Genomic DNA, 16,087 nt, shown 5'->3' on the forward strand with positions numbered 1-16,087 from the left:
AGGCGGCCTCAATCTCACGTCGGACGATCCTGGTAACATCTCCAGTGTTGTTGGGACGAAGAGCGTCGGCACAGGAAGATGTCGCAGGGGTGTTGGGCAGACGGGCAAACTGCTGGTCGATACGTCGGCTTTTAGCGAGTTCCAGGCGGCGGCACTCTTTTATAACTGCATCCACCGTCGCCACGTTGTTGAAAACGAGCAAGTTGAAGGCGTCATCCGCAATGCCTTTGAGGATGTGGGAAACCTTGTCTGGCTCAGCCACGTGTGCGTCAACTTTCCGGCACAGAGCCAAGACGTCCTGAATGTACGTGACGTAGGGCTCTGTTGACGTCTGCACACGGCCGGATAACGCCCTCTGCGCGGCAAGTTGGTGACCGTAGACGTTGCCGAACAAGTCTCGGAGCTTTTGCTCAAGCGTATCCCAACTGGTGAGCTCACCTTCGTGCGCCCGAAACCAAATTCGAGGTGTGCCACCGAGGTAAAACACTACGTTGGCGAGCATGATAGTAGGGTCCCACCGGTTATTGCGGCTGACGTGTTCGTACAGGCTGATCCAGTCCTCGACATCTTCCCCATCTTTGCCCGAGAATACGCCAGGATCACGGGGAGCGGGGATAGCGATGTAGGTCGTCGAAGTGGTAGCAGGTGTCGGAGCCGGCTGAGTCGAGCTGTCGTCGCCGGGAGCTGTGACGGAAGGCTCGACGTACCGTCCACTGCGAAGCTCCGTGACGAGGTACAGGGAACGTCCACCTCCACCAGATATGTTACGTAGGAAGACGCAGACGAAAAGCTATATACAAGTATATTTACAAGGAAATGCGTCGCACTTGGCCAAGAGGCAACAGCCCGCACTAGCCTCTAACTTTCGTCGTCGTCTTCACACTGCTCGCTTCATCATGGCAAATACTGTTCCGTAGCAATATTAAATATAGCATTAAAGCCGTCTTTAATATTTATTGTAATGGAGTCAGAGATCTCTAATACGACCAGTAGAATAATATATATACCATTAATGATACTCGATGAATATCTTTAGTGTGTATGTGCCCGTCTGCAGCTGTACGTGCCGGTGTTTGTTGGTGCAGTCACGATGGTTATGATAGCTTTTCACGCCCCAACGCCTTGAGTTGCATGACAGGGCGTCAGCCAATCTGACAGACCATTTTCAGAGACCAAGATTCTTGGACCATGGCGCCACGCGTCCAGACTTACAAGGCGACGCGGGCATTGCTACGGTTCATGAGATCGACTGGCCTCAGTGACCGATTAGGAAGTGATGGACAACCGCACGTGGTCACACTGAGAGTACCTTCTTCCCTCTTTCTTCTTTCTTTCTTTTCATTCCTTTAAACCCCTTCCCCGTGTAGGGTAGCGAATCGGACGTGCGTCTGGTTGACCTGCCTGCCTTTCCTTCCTTCTTCTTCTCCTCCTCCTCCTCGCACTTCATCCTCCCCCTTCAACTTATCATTAATTTCCGCATATCTATCTGTTAACCAGATATCATTAATTTATCAATTAACTTAAAGTAAGCATAGGTCTGGCCGTCAGTAACGCACCTTCAGCTATATTAGATAGCCTGGATTCACGATCATTCGCGTTGACAAGTGTACTTTGGCCGTGGCCACGTTCCTCACAAGCTCAGAAAGGAATACGTGCATTACTGTAGTGCCTGAAGTCGACATACCACAGTGAGAGAACTCTACAAACGCCTGCACGCAGTCTACTGGACAAATCCTAAAGCTGTTCACTGCTGTATAAAAAGTTAACAAACATGGATAAGGTGCATAAGAAAGGCTAGCCTTTCTGAGGCACCTTATCTTTGTAACGTTTATACCACTGTGTGCTACTCCATCTGCCAGCCCCCTTCTTGATTTTGGAAAGCTGTTTATTGTAAGTCGCGGCGGCACGAGGCGTGGGTCTCGGAGCAAGGAAGTGCAGCTGGTACAACGTTTCCCGTTCAGGACTAAGGACTTTGAGAAGAACCGCGCTAAGAGTTCCGACTCGATCGTCTTGAATCTCCGAGTGTATTACTGTTGTTCTACGTATTCTTCGTGATAACACTCCACTGCAATTCAGAGCCGGCCCTTTTGCCGCTTCGTGAGCGTAAAAACCTCCCACCGCATTTGGTTAAAAGCGTTGTCTGTATTAGTCTGCCGCGTAAGTTTACTCCACTTCGTAGTGGAGCCATCGGCCATGCCGTGCTGAAGATTTCATCAGCTCATTGAAGTTGACCAGAATTGCGCTTGGTCGGTCACTGGCAGGGAGAGCACATGGAAACGCCACGTGCTGATCACCTCCTATCCTGTCGAGGAATGAATAGTTCATGTGTCTGCCTTGAGCGAGACAGTGACAGTGTTCGCGGGGGGAGATGCCTTGGTCCTTTCGGAGTGTTTCGTTACCAGAACAACCCGGAAGTTTCTTAATCCTGATAAGAACAACAAGAGACAGGTAACGACTAGGAATGCAAAGCCCACTGCAATCAACGTCCAGCTGAACACCTCAGAATTAATTGATTGTGTTTAACTTAAAACGAACTGTTTGTGCGCATATGCACTCATTATCAAGAGACATGATACCTGAATTTAAATTGGCTATCACTCCTTGAGCTACGACGTGTACTTGGCCCATGGACTAGAGCCGCCTGTAGGTCTCGCGCTGTGAAGGCGCTTTTAAGCCTTGCTGCGAGGTACTGGTGTCAACAAGATACTCTAATTATTTTGCATGCTGTGTGTTTTGGCGTGTTTTGTGCGGTGTTATGTATCCGTCGTCTGCCTTGTGCATGTCATTTCATATTTCGCCGTTTTAATCTGGAGTTCATTCTGTATGCGTGCCGCCAGACGAACATCTCCAGTTTTCATTAAAGAGCCCCCCCCCCCCCCCCCCCCCCCCCGTCCTCCATCTCCCTTTCTCTCACCCTGTGTCTCCCTCTCAGGTTGCCATCAGTAGTTTAAAAACCCTTGAGGAAGGAGCCGAGTTCGCACCAAAATGTTGGGCCTAATAAATGGCAGTTTTTGGTTGGAGGCGCATATTCATCTTGTAATTAATTTACCCAACCAGACAGGTTATTCCGGCAAAATTTTCCTCCTACAACACAGGGGCTATGAGAGACGCCATTGCGGGCATCTCGGAAATGATTTTGACCACCAGTGGCCCTTTAACGTGCACCCATAGCTCTATACACGAGAGCGTTTTGGAATTTCTCCCCCATCGGGACGCGGCCGTTGCCGCCGGGAATCGTACCCGCGACCTACTTAGTGAACAGCAGCAAAACTCCATAGGCACTAACCCACATTGGGTGTGAAACTCGAAATAAACTTGCTGCCATCTGGTTGCCCTTAACAGGTGTCTTCATTCATTCATTCATTCATTCATTCATTCATTCATTCATTCATTCATTCATTCATTCATTCATTCATTCATACCCCAGGAACTACTGCTATTCGCCACTGTGCGGAGTGGCTCCTAATCGCGCGCGACCGGGCCGTACGTGCAACATACAAGGCCGTTGCGAAGCGCCTGGGAACCTTCTTGTGAGCGCCTAACTCAGCCGAGACAATGCGAAAGGCCGAGTAGTACAGCTGCATCTGCCATAGGGAGTGGCTCGGGGCGCCGCACTCTTGGGGCCGTAGAGTCGCGGCCGCACAGCTGAGTGAGTCAGGCCTCTCTCGACAAGCAAGGACAACCGGCTGCACCGGGAAGGACGGCGCTCGCTCGCTCGTTCCCCGACAGAACGCCTGCCCGCGAGCTCTTCTCACTCCTGCGGCGTCAGAGAAGGGAACGCGACGCCGCGGCGCCTGCTCGGCACACACACGACTACGGCGCCTCGGCGACGGCTTAAAGGAGAGAGGCGTGCCAGATAGCGCGGCCTTTCATTGTCAAAAGGGTTGCCGTTGCGCCAGCGGTGATAAAAGTGGAATCGTCGATTGTAAACAACCGTCGTCGGCCGGTATGGCGTCATCGCGCGCGCCGGGCTTCTCGAAAAGGGCAAGCCTCAGTTGCGTACACCGCCGTCGAAGCGGCGAGTTCTTTTGGATGGACTAGGGAGTGGATGCGATTCGCGGGGATTTTTCTTGCATGACCATCGCGATCGTTCTTCGAACGACGACACACATTTCAACCAGTATAAGCTGAACCTCGCGTAGAGTTGATGGCGCTGATAACTGTTTCACCGCTGAAGGGAGGTTTGGCACGGTCGCCTTCGCCATCACTGGTTCTACTAAAACATCTTTTTCAGTGATGCAGAACGCTGTCTGACAACATGTAAGTACTTGCCCACAACGCTGTAAAAATAAATCAATACGCGTATAGGCCCTTTTTCCGGATGGATCCGCAACTGGTTACTGTCAGTGTTAAATTAATTAGGAAGTACTGCTAGATATCTCTCAATGGTGTCGCCGTGGTAGCTCAGTGGCTATGCCGCTGTGCTGCTAGCGCGAGCTCCTGGGTTCGCTTCCTGGCCGCGGAAACCGCGTTCTGATGAAGCGATACGTATAAAAAAAGTGCCCGTTAAAGAACCGCACTTGGTTATGATTAATCCGGAGCCCTCCACTACGGCGTTCGCCATAGCCCGTGATTAGAACCCCATAATTTATTTTAATTTATTCTCCCGCTATCAGCACTGACAGTATAGTATTAGTGTAGTTGAGCTGGCTGCGCGAACGATCTTGATGAACTGGCTCGATCCACACATCTCGCCAGCACGGAGTCCTCTGTGTATCGGGCCGTGAACAGTTTCTCTTCCCTTGACACTCGCGCTCGCTGCGCGTGTTAACAAGCGCGCAGTCGTACGTTAGACGTTCGGCAGCAGGTGGCGCCGAACGCCGACTTCGCTTTCCGCAATACTGCACCAAAGTAGAAAGACAGCGTATCGGGTATAATATCGTGCGCGACGCCGTCAGCTGACTTCGCGGCGTGGAAAACAGCTCTTCCCTAAACAACTCGTATGTCTGCTTTTTTTTTTTTTCTATTTCCGTCGGATATGGCTTCTGCGAACTAGGCGCAGCTATAGTGGAGGGGGGCAAGCGATAATGGAATCATGCCATTCTGCTTTTTGTTGACGAAGCTTCATGTTTCGGTGAGAGGCTTTTAGTGAAAGTCATAATAAAATAAACATAAAAAAGCAGAGCGTATAGCCCATATCTCTGAATGCTTGTTTCGCAGCTATAGTGGCATCAAAATGCGACAACATACCCATCACGCTGCCGTACCAGCGCGCGTATCTTGCTTTTCACGCTGACGTCACATGTAGGACGAGGTATACACATGTGACCAGTGCCAGGAGTTTTCATCGAGCCTGTGGTATTGAAGGGTTTTCAATTGCTGACGGCTGAATACATGGCTCATATAAGCCGCAAGTCTTACGCTATAATGTTTGCTGTAATTGCGCTAAAGGGGAAAAAAAGGAAAAAAAAAGATCGATGGAGTCTGTTCTTTGTTATTCACCAGTGCACGCTAGTGTGCAAGCTTTGTCTTGAAGATAAAAAGGTATTCTATCTAAACTTTCACTGATTGATCTCGTATTTACAGAGCTTTGAATAAACAGTGTACAAGCGCTCCGAAACGAAATGCGAAGGTAAGAAAAGCGGTACTATTTGCATTTTCTCGCTTGTAATTATGCGAGGCATATCAATATTCAGTGAAATTGATCGCTTCTGCTTCGCGTAATCAACTGGAACTGGCGGAATCGAGCTGTCTTTGAACGTTCATCCCCCACAAAAATAAACAAAAGATATTGCACATAAAGGTGAAATCACATTATACATCATCGGTTCCTTCTACGTCCAAGTTGTTTGATTTAGGTGGCGCATTCGTGTCTGGGCAGTTCAGCATAACGAAGCTTTAAATGCGAACTTCTTCCGTCGTGAGGAGGTTATCTGCTCGAGAATGCGTTCGCTGTGTGCGGCAAACTTCAATGGCAAACCGAAAATGATGTTGACACATGCGATCGAAGAACTCGCAGAACGTAGTCCTTGAGATCGCAGTCTATTAGTAACGCACTCAGAAACACTGGACCAACACGAGCACACAGGTAAACATCAACACTGCAGCGCAGTTGCCTAAAATTCTCTGTAAATGCTTATGATATCTCAAATTTATTGGACCTATATGAAAAAAAAAACCCTTTTAGTTTTTTCTTTCTTCTTGTATTTCCATTTACGATAGCGATTGCGTACTGACGGGCCGAAATAGACATGGTTAGCGAGTTGCGCTCAATATATCGGCTCTCTGATTGTTTCACCCAGGTACCTTGTGGGATTTTCCAGCAGTTTGTCGATATATGTTTTGGGCTCAGGCTTATTCATGCTGTCTATCTTTAAACGACGATCTATAAATGTTATCTGCCTTGCTAGCGTTGTCGCCGAACATCTTTATAATGAAACCCGGAACGACATACACATCTAAATGAACATCCGTTCGGAAACCAACCCATAAGGTAGCCCCGAAAAGTCAACAGCCTGGAGATGAAGCGTCTCGTCCTTTTTCTTAATTAACAAATATACAGAAAAGAATGGCATTGATAATGTGATGGTATTGAGCGATATGCCAAAACATGACGGGTTATTTGAGGTACAGGGCATGCCTATTATAATTATGTGTACATCGAATGGAATTTCTAAAGACATTGCTGACATACATACGTCCTGGTTTGCTTGTTTTTACTTCCTTAATGAGCTGCATCGCTTCTCTGTGCTCGTTCTCAAATCAGTGTACTACGCCTTGTTAGTCTGGCTTCATCTAGCACTTAGGCTGTGTCTAAACACACACACACACACACACACACACACACACACACACACACACACACACACACACACACACACACACACACACACACACACACACACACACACACAGACACAGACACAGACACACAGACACAGACACAGACACACACACACACGCACGCACGCACGCACGCGCAGAGAGAGAGAGAGAGAGAGAGAACATTTGCTCAGATGCCCCATCTTCATCAGGGCTTGCACTGCCGCGGGACAGAGAAGTTGCACTTATTTGGCGAGCATCCGCCACCCCTTTATCCGTGTTCTTGGGCTTGCCGACGAGCGTGTAAGCTTGGGAGACTCTCGAAAATGGAGCGATAGTTACGCGAGGCCCCAATCAAAGACGTCGGTCCCTGCAGCCTATTTTCCTCCCACACTATGGTAAAGGCCCTGTCCCATTCCACTCCATCAGACTCTCGCGAAGCGCTCCAAGGGGGCCGCGCGCTGCCATGGCTTCACAAGAAGTTCCTGCAAATCGAGCAAAACCGTTCCTCTCGCTCCCGCGCCTCGTCCTTTTTATTCGTCTTCGTCCCTTAGCCTAAGTCCCTCGTCGAACAGAAGACCAGCCGCGCCCTGGCAAACTCATAACGAACCCTGGGATAGAAGCGGTGGGTGGGCATTCTAAGTGGAGCCCATCAGCGGTATATATACCCGCCAAAGGGCCGGCGCTCATTCGCGAAACACGCTTCGCGGCGATGCGCGCGGATCTAAAGACGCGCACGCAGAAAAACTGCGTTGGTGCCACCGCGAATGCGAGCTCGCGGGCCTAATGACCGGTCGTCGCGGAGACTTAACCAGCGTAATTTGCAATCGGCGGCTCCCACTGGAAGCGGGCGACGCCTGCCCCCATGCGACCGCTCTTCCATGTGGTTCGTCCGTCCGTCTACACGCGTCGCCCTGTTACACGCTCGCGTCTTTATTTGCCGACGCTTGGTTTGCCATACAAGGCCGTGACGTGGAGTGCATGCGTATCCTCTTCCTGCTGGTTTCTATACGCATCATAGCCTCGGCCGCCCAGTTTGCGCCATGCGAGCTCTTCTTTATCCCTTCGCAAAACACTCTGGGAAACGGTCAGCATCGGCCGGGGCGCTGCAATGTTAGTCAATTGCTCGGGCATAGAGGGAGTGGATGACGGCGTTGTTGCGGCAACTCCGCGGATCGCGGGCAATAACGCCGATGAGTGTCCGGGATTGCCCCCGCGTTGGGTAATGCGAGCTCTCTCCCCCGGTGTCGGACTCTCCCTTTCAGTAGCACTGTTTCACGTTGCAGTGTATGCGGTCCTCGTGGGCCCGAGGGCTTACAGGCTGATTCACTGCGTGTCAGAGATTGAACGGCCGCGCTTAAACGATGCGTCTAAACAGACCGTCGTTCCAGTCGGTTTTGCCCGAATCTATTATACGCTGACCAATCCGAGGGGGAGATTGCGTTGCAGATTGTTTCGTGTGCGGCGGAAGCCCATATAGAGCGTGCAAGGACAGGGCCACGAAGCTGAAGCGAGAGACGCGGAATGATACAGACAGTCTCAAAAGTAACTTTCTCGCATGGTTACAGTATAGGGGTGGAGCAGCGGATGAATCCTATATATGAAAGCCGTATTGCGTACTTCGCTTAGGGATGCACTGCAGTCGTGCAGAGGAGGGTAATACTCCGATCAGTAGCCTTGTTTTCTTTCTCCGTATTTTCTATCTGGCTGTGGGTCAGGCATGTAGAAACGAGACTTGCCATTTACTCGAATGATTGAAGAAAACTTTTTTTTCCTGAAGTAAGAACGTGTAGTAAACTTTCATGCTTAATTTTTAACCATGGTGTTCATTATAGCCAAAGGAGTATAGAAGCTTCTGTACATTATTTCAGTCTTCATAGGAAACATATTTTTTTCTATTTTTTTCTTAGATATAAGATTGGAGGATAAGTTAATTCTAAGTTTCGCATACACGAAGAAGAAGAAGCCCAAGAGCCGACGTTGATCCTACCTGGTGTTTAAGCCACGTGGTTCAGCCTTTAGTCAAGAAGGCCGCATAAGCGCTGTCCGTATCGCCGCTGCGGTAAATTGCACCCATCTGCCAAATGAAACAAACAAATAAGGCTAGTTATACCTCACAGGCGAATAATTACTATACGCTCATAAAGCATCTGCAAGGGCTCATTCCAATGTCCTCATCACCATGTCCTCATCACCACTAGTTCCCTTTGCGCGGTCAAACATCGCGCATTGAATTTCCCGACAAATGAGACATTCCGCAAACGACCCTAAGTTGACAAACGGCATAACACATTAGATACTCCCTGAAAGACCATAATTAATTGGAGTATGTATAGGCGTTTTCCTCGGAGTAGCGGAATGATACAATACCTCTATGTGCGCTTTGCCACAAACGCAGATTCTCCCTCGAGAATGTTGCAATAAAGATTCAGGCAGCTCCATTTCTTACATGGATTCTTTTGCCTTTGCGGTTAAGAAGCAACATGAACTTTTTAATGGCGTGGTTGGAGTAATCCACAAGAACTTATTTTCCTTGCCCGGAAGCACGGGCTACGTGCTTGGCTCATTGGGCATTTGCGCCTCCCTTTAGGCAGTCGCGTCTAGCCTTTGTGCGAGACACTGGTCTCAATGAGACACTTTAATTATGTGTGTTGTGTGTTGTGGTGTGTTTTGTGTATGTTGTGCGCCGGTAGTGGGGTGCCTACGTGTGCTTATAATTTTTGCTTCGTGTCATTTTCATGAGGTGTAGCATGCGCAAATGAACAACTCCACCATTTGTATAGTCCCGAGCGAATCAAGCGCACCCTTCAACTGACCTTTAGGAATGTCGAAGGTACATACTTGGTTCTGACACTTAAACAAGCCAGCGTGAGCGTGTTTTTCAAACGATCCAGCTTGTTCACACTTTGAAGAGACGCTACAGGAAGTACTGTGTGAAGACAGATCGGTAGGCTTCGCTTGTGCAATACCAAATAGGTCAGTCTCATCACGAGTGTAGACTTGACGAGACAAACACGACGCAAAACCGAAAGGCAGGTGGTGACACTGACTTGAAGTTCCGCGAACAGCTCCTTCTGACGTCATGGACGTTGACGGCGTGCGCTTCGGAATAATTAGTTGTTTATCAAAATAAAGAGTGATTTCATTGCTTTCTAAAGGAAGCAGTTTCTCAGCTGGGCGACTTGTGGTAAATTTCACGGAAAATAAATAAATAAATGAATAAATAAATAAATAAATAAATAAATAAATAAATAAATAAATAAATAAATAAATAAATAAATAAATAAATAAATAAATAAATAGGCAAGCAAAGAAAGCAAGAAGGAAATAATTAAAGATAGAACGAATGAAAAAGAAGAAGAACATAAAGAATTCATAAGAAGCTTAAGTATGCCAAGATACAGTAAAGTTCGTTACGCCATACTAATTTCGTCGGCATGGTGGTTCTGGCGAAAATTTTAGGATGCAAGCTATCTCTTGTACTTTCGCACTAATAATCAGCCGTTACCGAAAAAAAAAAGATGAAAAGAGCACGAGTAGTATTTTTGAACAATGCTTAGCTGTCAGTCTAAACTGACTTAGCACTTGGCCTCGACACGCCTTTAAAAGACGTAATTTTTATTTACAGTGCAAGGCTCCTGCAACCCAGTCGAGTCACGCGCACGCTAACCACAAGCCGACCCTGAACCTGCGTCGTTCAACGTGACCGAACGGAAACCGCGAAATTGTTTTGACAAAACACGGGTGATTCGCGCTCGCAGAGAAGAATCGTGCCCGAAGAATTTCGTCGGCGCGCTGGCTGGGCCGTTCTTTATGGGGTCTACGTGTTTCGCCTGCATGGCCGCGTCACATAGAAGGTTCCTCTCCATCGCTGAAATTTATACCGCGTCGGCCCGCCGACACTTCTTCGAAAAAATCCGAACGGATCGCGTTCGCAAGGCAGCGAGAAACCTGTTTAGAGCCGCTCGTCGGGATCGTTTGGGAGTGTCTCATCCAAAGCAACAGTCGCAATGCCGCGACGCGAGAGCTGCTGTGTTTTATAGCGGCCTGGATAAGGTCGACGCGCGCATTACACTGACGTGCGCGCATCCATGCTCGCTAACCCTATAAGAACGCACGCACGATGCCGAGAGAAAGTGCGCGCGCACCGAAACCGACGAGGTTGAGGAGGGCCCGGTGGGAGAAAGCTTCGCACCGCGTGTTATACGACGTCATTGCGGGAAGCGAAGGCCAAGGCGCATTCTTCGCCAGCTGTTTCTTTCGTGACTCACTCGCGGATTCGCGACGCGAAGTACCGAAAAAAAGTGGGCTTGGCAGGGCGCACCACGCCTCTTCCCAACTCGTGCAGGCAGTTGTGTACCATTTCGTTCACGGTGACTCATGCGCTTCACGTTGTGTATACGGCAAGCTTTATTTGCAGATACGGAACCGAGCTAATTTTGCGCTGTAATTGCGATCTTCTTTGACCGATGTGTGCAAAATTTACATCGACAGCAGTTAAAAAGTTCGAAACCGGCTTGATTCTGTTGGCCGCCTCCTGATGCTGACGCTTATTCTCGTCGTACGACGCAGGCAAACGAAAACTTGGGCACCTGCGTGCTGGCCAAAACACGTGCTTCGGCGGCAATAGCAATTAGCATATGCAATTAGCAGCCGGACACGTTAACCACAGCCCCATAGAACAACATTAAAAATATTTATACGGGGAAGACCACAAATCCAAACAGCAAGAACAAAAATTCAAGAACGGTACATATTAGAAGCAAAACACAATCAGGTAAGCAAACGGATTTATTCCGCATCGTCAATCAAATATGATGGCTGCTTCTGAGCGGCATACACACTCCTACACACCGGCTGTAGACTCCCGGAAAAAAGTATCAAAATGGTCTCTGGATTTCAGCATGTCTATCATACATCCAATTCCGCCAGGGGCTGTATTTTAAGGCACGCCACCGGGATTTCTTAATGAAAGATAACGAATTGAATGTGATGTGTTGTCTGTGTCTTTTTTTAATGTTCTCTGTAGGATGTCCCGAAAGCACATAACGTCCCTACAATGTACGAAATAGTGATCAATTGCTTCAGGCCAAGGACACAGGCGGTAATTTAACGCTGGCGCTTGGCAATTTGTGCGGGGCATAGCGCGTCACACTGACTTGCAGAGTGGTGGTGCCGGTATACGTAGTTGTTGTTGTTGTTGTTGTTGCCTAGGAGGTCATAAGAGGCAGTGGTGTAGAAGAGGAAGACGATGGTACGCATCTCGAAGAAGAACGCGTTCTTAAAGGGGCATTAAAGGAAAATATTAAGCCCAAATTAGATCGATAGATTGTTTGTTTAGAAGACTATCATCGGTTCCTGCATGCTAATATATGACTTTGTTGTATAGAAAATTGCCGCCGAAGGTGCCACTGCTGCTCCTCATGTTGTATCGCCAGCACCAAAACGGGCGAGTTGACGTAATTCCCACGTGACCTTCCTCTCTGCCGCTTTCTGTGTGTCAGCCAGTGCTGACATAACCTGAGAAGTACCCCATATGGTCCAAAATAGGCGGCGCCACTCGGATTTCTCATTTTCTTTACTTTATCGCTTATAAAAGCTCGGTTCTCGATACGAATGCCGAATTCGTTATTATAGTAGCGTATAATCTTTCACCCTAGCTAGACCTAATTTTTTCCCCTTTAGGGTCAGTTTAGAAGTATAGTGGATGACAGAAATTTTGAATTATCCTATTTATGTTATTATTATAAATTTGTCGTTTTGGTATCTCAATATTATGACTCAATTATGAAGAAATATTTACCCCACAGTGGGTTTGTGCCATTGTTGAAGGTATCACCATCATCACATGGCGGTGCCCGCTCTCAGAGCCTGCTGATGTCTCAAGTAAATGAAGCCAACGGAATCGCTGAACACTGGCGATTGATACTGCAGCGAGCGGAATTGATTTCGAATCGGTCGAACGGCTCGCCAAGTAAAGCAGGTCACGCGTTTCGCCACAGGTTTTTTTCTCTAGCAGCGCGAAACTACACCGAAAAGACAAACAAGGACAAACTTCCTCCTTACGAAATATTTGGCCAGCTTTACGCGCTGTGTGTGTCATTAATCCGTGTCAGTATAATGGCGGTGACAGGAAATGCTGAGAGTGGCGAACAGTATACAGCCAGAGATACGCGGCCTTAGAGCGAGAGTCCGCTAAAAATCCATGTACTTCCCATAATTCCCACGCTTGCTGAACCGCCCCGAATGCAGCTCCCGTGGACACTAGTGCCAGAGTTCTCTCTAGTAATTATTCTATGAAACTCTTATGTATTGTGTGGTTTCTTAGATTTCCTCTTGCTACGCCAGGTGTCAGCACATGCCTTACTGGTTTGGTTGGCCTCCTCATAGAGACCGCGGGAGTTCTGAGGCGCGGACATTAAAAAATCTACGGAAGGGTGGACACACACACACACCACACACACACACACACACACACACACACACACACACACACACACACACACACACCACACACACACACCACACACACACCACACACACACACCACACCACACACACACACACACACACACACACACACCACACACACACACACACACACACACACACACACACACACACATCACACACACACACACACACACACACCACACACCACCACACACACGCACCACACACCACACACACACACACACACACACCACACACACACACACACACACACACACACACACACACACACACACACACACACACACACACACACACACACACACACACACACACACACACACACACACACACACACACACACACACACACACACATACATACATACATACATATACACATATCTGTAAATGTATGCGCCAGTTTCGCCCGAAGGAAGAAGCATCGAAAGCGACAATGGCATGATTCAGCTCTGCCCCAAGGCTTATTGGACGGAAGCTTCCTGTTCGTTCCGCTCAGGCCGCTGCGTGCACACAGCTGCACAGCAGGGACGCTATAGTGTTTGTGCGTCAAGCCAGCACTAGAAAGCGGAACGCTGGCCTGACTCCGCTGCAGAGCCGATTGAGCAGAGCTTGACGGCACGTCCACTTGGCTTCGTTTTTTAAAAATTTTTGCAGCCAAACGCACTGAGTGCCTTCTTTCTCCACCACTTCCTGCATATCCTATACATCACGCGCTACCCCGACGCTTGTCCAGATAATGTGGCGCTTCCCCCACGACCTTTCACCACATTACGGTACAGTGCACCGTCTCTTGCTTGCTTCCCGTCTCTTCCCCGTATCGTTCTTACATCCCGCACCACAGAACAGTGAGTGGGAAGGCGTCCTTCGCGACGGCACTTCCGAGGTCCGCCGGGTACTGATCCTACCGGCACGGGCCATCGCCGAAGACGTCATAGGAGCCCCGGACGTGGGGCACCTTCGGATTTCCACTTAACTGCAAACACGAAATCAGGCGGCATAATAGCGTGAGACGTCTACGCAGCGATGTCTCGATGAAGAAGGCGGCGTATGATGCTTGTTGAGGGAAGAATTAATGGCGATGACAGGCGTAAGCACAGAGAAGTACGACACATATTTGAATATATTTAATGCTTCTGTACCCACAACACTGCATTCAAGCAGGCACAGCAGCTCAACATCCATTCCGGACGTAGAAAAGTGCCGTACTATACGATCTGTCCAGTGAAAAAGTCAGTTAGCTCTCACAACCAGATATTAGGCTCGAATCCACACGTCACGAGTGACTGTCGCTTGCACACAAATACGTTCCTGTTTTTTAGCTTCAGGCGCACGTTAAAGAACACCAGATGGTCGAAATGAATTCGGAGCCTCAGCATTACCGCGTCCCTCATAACCTACTTTGCGGTTTGAGGACGCTAAACCTCACATTAAAATGAGAGAGAGAGAGAGAGAGAAAGAAAAGGCCAGCAAATGTGGCTGTACGCGTGTACATTTGAGTTAGGCTGCTCCCTTGTTAATGTGGCATTCTCAAATCGATAATTGTACTAAACACTGATCAGCTCGAAGTGTTTCGTATTCACAATGGAGAAGTACCGAAAAAAAAAAAAAAAACGCAACGCTCCTCAATGGCGTTCTGTTAACTCTGCTTTACGGTATCTACTGTCGTCGCAGGTTTTCTTCGACCTTGTTTCTTAGCGCCCCAACCATGGAATAAAATGTCTACCCGTCATCTAACTTAAACCGAGGTATTGCTGTCGTAAAACAATTTTGCGATTATTTTTACGGAAGGCAAAGTTCCCTGAAAAATATGATGGCCAGATAGTACCACAAGTTTAGCAGACACTGGCTCGCGTTTTTAAATATTTGCTTTCTGATATCCACTAATGTCCGGCCCCATTCACCGAAACTCACTGACACTCAAAGTCAGATATTAGATGTAAGTGCATTCGTTAGACATTATGCAGAAAACTATGAGCGGTTTTCATGCGTTACGTAACAATGTTCGAAGCTGAACGTTTCCAAGCTGAGCGTACGTAAACGAGTGATGACATTCACGTTCTGATCACATTCACGTGTGATCATGTAGTGAAGGAATAATGTAATGACATTGCACCAAAAAAAAAAAAAAAAAAGGATCGCGAACCAAGAACACCATAACACGTGGATTCCAAGTCATTGGCTATAATAAATAAATAAATAAATAAATAAATAAATAAATAAATAAATAAATAAATAAATAAATAAATAAATAAATAAATAAATAAATAAATAAGGGCGATTAGGAAATGCCAGTAATCCTGATTTATTAGAGCGGCTGAACCTGCGTACCACTGTGCCTTGGAAAACAATTCCTAGCGCCGCAACGATCGGCCATGCTCGCACCATTTGGACAAGGCGTAATGAGCTCGAAAGAATGGATGCGCGACGTGTTTTCTGTTGCTTTGCTCAATGTTTCCAGCCGTTCACGCAGACATTGTTGGCGACAAGCTTCGAAACAGCGGCTTGCTGCGCCTCACCGGCGCCGTGCAGAGGCAGCGGAGGCCAGCGGAGGCCAGTGAGGCAAGCAGTGGACGTGTTATCACGAGATCAAACCTGGCGGCGCCCACGGGAGCGCGGTGAAAAGGGTATATACCATCAGAAAGAGCAAGACTGTCAGAAGTATGGGAACGTAAAGAAGAAGGAATCGGAAAGGTGGAATTGGCCGATGCACATTATAAACAGGACGATCGCATTGTGACCCCTATACGTATTTACATGTTTCTGATTTAAATATCTATAAGGTCATACGTGGCGGCGCCGCCAGCCGGATCGCCGTGCAACTTATTTGACGGCGCCGTAAAACGTGGAAC

Source organism: Dermacentor silvarum, chromosome 4 (assembly GCF_013339745.2).
Source record: "Dermacentor silvarum isolate Dsil-2018 chromosome 4, BIME_Dsil_1.4, whole genome shotgun sequence".
Taxonomy (NCBI): domain Eukaryota; kingdom Metazoa; phylum Arthropoda; class Arachnida; order Ixodida; family Ixodidae; genus Dermacentor; species Dermacentor silvarum.